At 40.3% G+C, this 4,474-nt stretch overlaps 1 long non-coding RNA gene across 2 annotated transcripts; it reads right to left on the bottom strand.

The window, feature by feature from the left end:
• Positions 1-347: 347 nt before the first annotated feature.
• LOC136299253 (uncharacterized) lies at positions 348-3,024 on the bottom strand. 2 transcript variants are annotated; one of them, XR_010723471.1, is made up of 3 exons: positions 2,863-3,024; positions 2,420-2,580; positions 348-1,722 (listed from the first exon to the last, which is right to left on the bottom strand). It is a non-coding gene; the product is annotated as an uncharacterized lncRNA (long non-coding RNA). The 2 variants fall into 2 exon arrangements; XR_010723472.1 differs by lacking the exon at positions 2,863-3,024 and adding an exon at positions 2,739-2,787.
• Between the last annotated feature and the right edge of the window lie 1,450 nt (positions 3,025-4,474).

Here is a 4,474-nt window from a genome sequence, read left to right as displayed (position 1 = left end):
GGATATACTGTTAATTCCAGACAAGCAACAGGGCAGCAACCAGTACGGATGCTTGAGTATAAATTGAAAAGAAAACCACAAACACTCTAACTTTCATTTTAAACGCTCACGTGAAATTTACTGTTTCTGAAAGTTAGTTTTCAAATTATGCTATGACTTATGGCCTTACTGTGGAAAGAATTAATTTGGGGAAAAAATAAAAAGGGAGAAAAAAAGAGTTCATGCTTCATAAAGGTGTGACTTGGAACAAATTGCAAGCTTCTGTAAGAAATGATTAGGAGGTCGATGCAGTACAAAGGGCAACAGCTGTGGTTGACCAATTAATTAATTTGCTAAAATCTTACACAGGCAAAATACAAAACAGAGTGCAGAGAAACAAACAAGCATAATTAGTTTAAAAATTCAATTAAAAATAAAGAAGAAATCAGTATTCAGTCTGAAAAACACTGCTATGGAAACCACTATTTTTTGTTATGAGGTAAAAAATGGCAATTGATGTTGCAAACCAGCCATCATTTTACAGCTCTGCTTGTTTAGTTGCTTTCTTAGCCCTTAGCAGGAGCAGGGGAAAGAGGCTTCAAGTGATTAAAAAAGTCATGAGTCTCATTCTAAAGAGAATTCACAGCACTAAAATAATTGTCAATTAAGAGAGTTAAGGGTTTCCACACAACACAACTAAGCAACATCCAAATTTGGGTGACGATGAATACAAAAGTCAATAATTTCAGAGCACTGTTAGAAAAAGACATAGAGAAGAGACACTGAGCAAAGAGTAAATTACCATCAGCTCTTCCCCAGACTGAAGCTTCCAGAAATTCTGGTTTCCCACCACCAATCTCTGTGGGGAGGGGATTAGAAAAAAAGACACCAAGACATAGAAGACATTTGTTGTGTAATGGGAATTGCAGTTCTTCATCTCAAACAGAGGGAAGCTCTTGAAACCTTCCATGGCTCAACTTTGCTGTTTGCAGATCATGTGAAGTTGATTTGATTTGCATGGAAGTGCAAATTGAGTAATTTAGCTCAACCCCCCCAAACCCTAAATTTGCATGGATGCTGCACAAACTCCACAGGCTGTCAAGAAACACCTGAAAAAAGTGTTTACATCAGTCAGGTTGGTGTATTTCTGCCTGCTGGAGAAAGGGAAGGAATACGGCTTCTGAACTGGCCAGTGCTACAAGTCCTTGTGCATAGAGGGAGAGAAATAATCTAACATCAGAGATTTAGCTGTTGGTTTGAATAGTGTATTATAATCTTTCTGTATGTGAGCATTATTTATCATTCACATTGCTCCAATAATACACCTAGTGCTTTACACTTTACAAAAGATGCTCACTGATTAGAAGGAGGAATACACAAGTGATGACTTGTAACTACACAAACTACCATGATATTTTTATACTAAATTTATGTCAGCAAACACAGCTCACATCTTTTGATGAAGACTTAAATAAAAAGTAGTAATTAGTTACTAATGCCTTGCGTATTTTGATACTATATGTCAAAGACAGAAAACTGGTTGTTTATGATTTGTTGAACAAGTCTTTGCAGCCATCATTGCCAGGCTGGCTGATTATTTTTTCTTTCAGAACAACCAAGCCAACACGATGCACCAGTGACAAAGTGAAATGCCAGTTCATAAAAGCAATAGTCTGAAACCACTGTGCTGGAGAGGAGTAAGAGGAGCTTTTCAGAAGTGCCCACCATCATCAGCTTCAGACCCTGAAATAGCAAAACACAGGAAAAAGTAACAGTAGCTGCTGAATCATAGTGGTCATGCTCCAAGTGAAATTCTCTGTTGGAGCAGTGTTAGTAGGGCACCCACTGTCCTGTCCTTTTGCTTTTGTCATGAACAAAATACAAAGCCTTGGAGTTCTCCAAATACAAATTTCCCCTAGGAAAAACAATCTGTGTGTGTCTGTTTCTTAAAAGATTTCTCATTATGGCAACAAGGACTCTCTCAAAAGTCATTTACCCAGAACATAATTCAGAGCAGCTGCTGATCTAGCAACAAGTTTGCTGGAGCTTTTATTTAAAAGCAAATCTCAAGGAAACCCCTTTCTGCTCCAAGTGCATTTTCTCAACCACTTCTGTTCTCCCTACAGTTTATTACTGAACTGCCTCAACTGGAGGCTTCAATACTGTTCCTCTGACAGTGGGCTGACACAAAGTGGAAAAGCTGACTAGGACAGAAATCACAAAATGGGAGCCAGAGGGGAGAAAATAAAGAAGATATATGTGATGTAAAAATTAAGTATTTTACACCAAGTGAATCTAAGTATTCAGCCTGGGCCTTGGAAAAGCATTTGGACCAGGCCCTTGGAAAGCTTATATTATTGATACTGAAGAAGCCAGTGGGAAACATGGTCAGAATTAATACAGAGGAAGCTGAAAATCATTCAAAGACATTCTTACCAACCTCAAAGACTTTCTGATGCATCAAGCTTTGTCAGAGGGGACCCTCATGCCTTATTTTTGCACAAAAATAGACACCAGCCTTCCCATCAAGACCAACCAAGCAAGATCCACAATCAGTTTTTGAGGTAATGAGTCTTCTCAAAAGTCTTCTCAATGAGTCTTCTGCAAAAATCAGATCCAACATTAACCAGGCAAACCTTGAGGATTTTAGCAACCAGTTCTGAGGCAGCAAGGCAAGGAGGGCCCAGGGGAGATTTGAGTGTCTCTGCATTCTTTGGCAGTGTAAGGGGGAATCAGGGACAGCAGGAAAGGAGAGACACCTCGGCAGTGCTGCCAGCTGCCCTTGCTTGGGGAGCACTTTAATCTCACAGCCACTGCCGTTTAAGGTGGCATAATTTGCATTCCTAATGCTTCTCTCGATTAGGAATGAACAGAAACACCTACCTAAATGCTCCATTACATTCAGGCAGGTGTAGGCAGCACCTCTCCCCCTTCCACAACACCCCTCTTGCCAGTTTCAACATTCCCTCTCCAGCTGCGGCTCCGCCTGTTTTCCTTGTGTCCCCAGCAAAAATATTTGATTTATATGAGCAAACCGGATGCTAAACTATGCTTGCCTGGATCCTCCTGCCACCCTCACCACATGAAATATATATTCTCATAACCATTACACTGTGAACAGAATTCAGGTGGCCCTGCAATCACCTCACCGAGGAGGGAGCACAGTGCAGAAGCTTTTAACATTAAACTACCTTGTGCCAAGGTTGCAATGCAAGTAACATTTAAAAGTGATCACCACAGTCTTGTTGATTTACAAGCTTCTACCAAGCTAGGTAATGAACAAAACAAAAAGGAACTGCCTGGTTTAACCACAACCAAACAGCAGGATATTAAGCAGTGTCCTTTGAATACGTTTGGACCTTTTCATTTTAATAATTTCTTTGCAGTAAGAGGATTTCTGCAGCTGTTTACCTTGAAATCTTAAACTATCTCAAGCTTTGCTCCATAAAAGGTCCTCTATTTCCCTTCAGTTACCAAACATGCAAAATAAAAGATCTTTTTGTTATATCATATTTATTGAATGTCTCTGAACTCAAGGACTGGGAGAAACTATGTAAAATTGAAAAACGCGAATGGTTTATAACTCTAAATGACCTCGCAGGAGATTTCTATATGAAATGCATAATAATCTGCTTTTACACACCTGGCTTATACATCAGATGGTTGGCTTTAAGCTTTAATTCCTAAAGCTCTGAAGACAACAGCTCTCTGTATTTATGGCTAAGTCTTCACATTTATGTTTCAATATTTTGCCCATACCCTCAAATGCCAAAAATGGAGCTGATTTGGGCACCAGTCAGTAACCACTTGCCCTGAAAATGTTTGATAGTTTTGCTTTTTAAAATTGTCTTTACGAAACATGCTAGTGAAACTGGCCAGGAAGCCTCTCCTCATTATCTTGATTATATTTACTCATTTTCTGATTTCACCACTGAACTCTTGCAGTACAGGCATGAAGTGTGTTTAGACTCTTGGTCAGGAGGCAGCCTAGGATAAACTTTAGGGACAGCAAAATCTTGGAGAAGTTAAGGGGGGAGAATTTAAAAGAAAACCCATTTCTTCACTGAAATTTCATGGAAAATTAACAATGAAGTCGTGATTTGTGCTTTGAAGAGGAGAACAAGAAGAGAAAAAAGTAACCCAGAAATGATAGGAGTGATTCATCACCTGTTTTGTGGAGATCCCTTTAGAATGACAGCACCACCAGCAGCTCCCCTTCCCTGGTCAGGCACGTCCTCGCTCCCTGCAGACAGCCCGGGGCTTCCCATGGACCACCAGGCAGCCCTGGCAGGATCTGACACTGCAGATGCTCCCCCCGGAGATGTTGCACCAATGCTCTGTACATGAACATGAAAGGTTCCCCAGCCCCCTTGCAACCCTCAGCTAAGGCTCTGCTCTCTTCCACACTGCTACATGTAATTGGAATTTAGGAAAGAGTCTGTAATTGATTTAATTGCTGCTGTTTTACTCTTCAGGAAAATGTCTAACATCAGAT

Source organism: Chamaea fasciata, unplaced genomic scaffold, assembly GCF_029207755.1.
Source record: "Chamaea fasciata isolate MVZ Bird 193981 ecotype frontalis unplaced genomic scaffold, bChaFas1.0.hap1 SCAF_19, whole genome shotgun sequence".
In the NCBI taxonomy this organism is placed as follows: Eukaryota; Metazoa; Chordata; class Aves; order Passeriformes; family Sylviidae; genus Chamaea; species Chamaea fasciata.
This window is presented reverse-complemented; position numbering and strand designations above follow the sequence as displayed.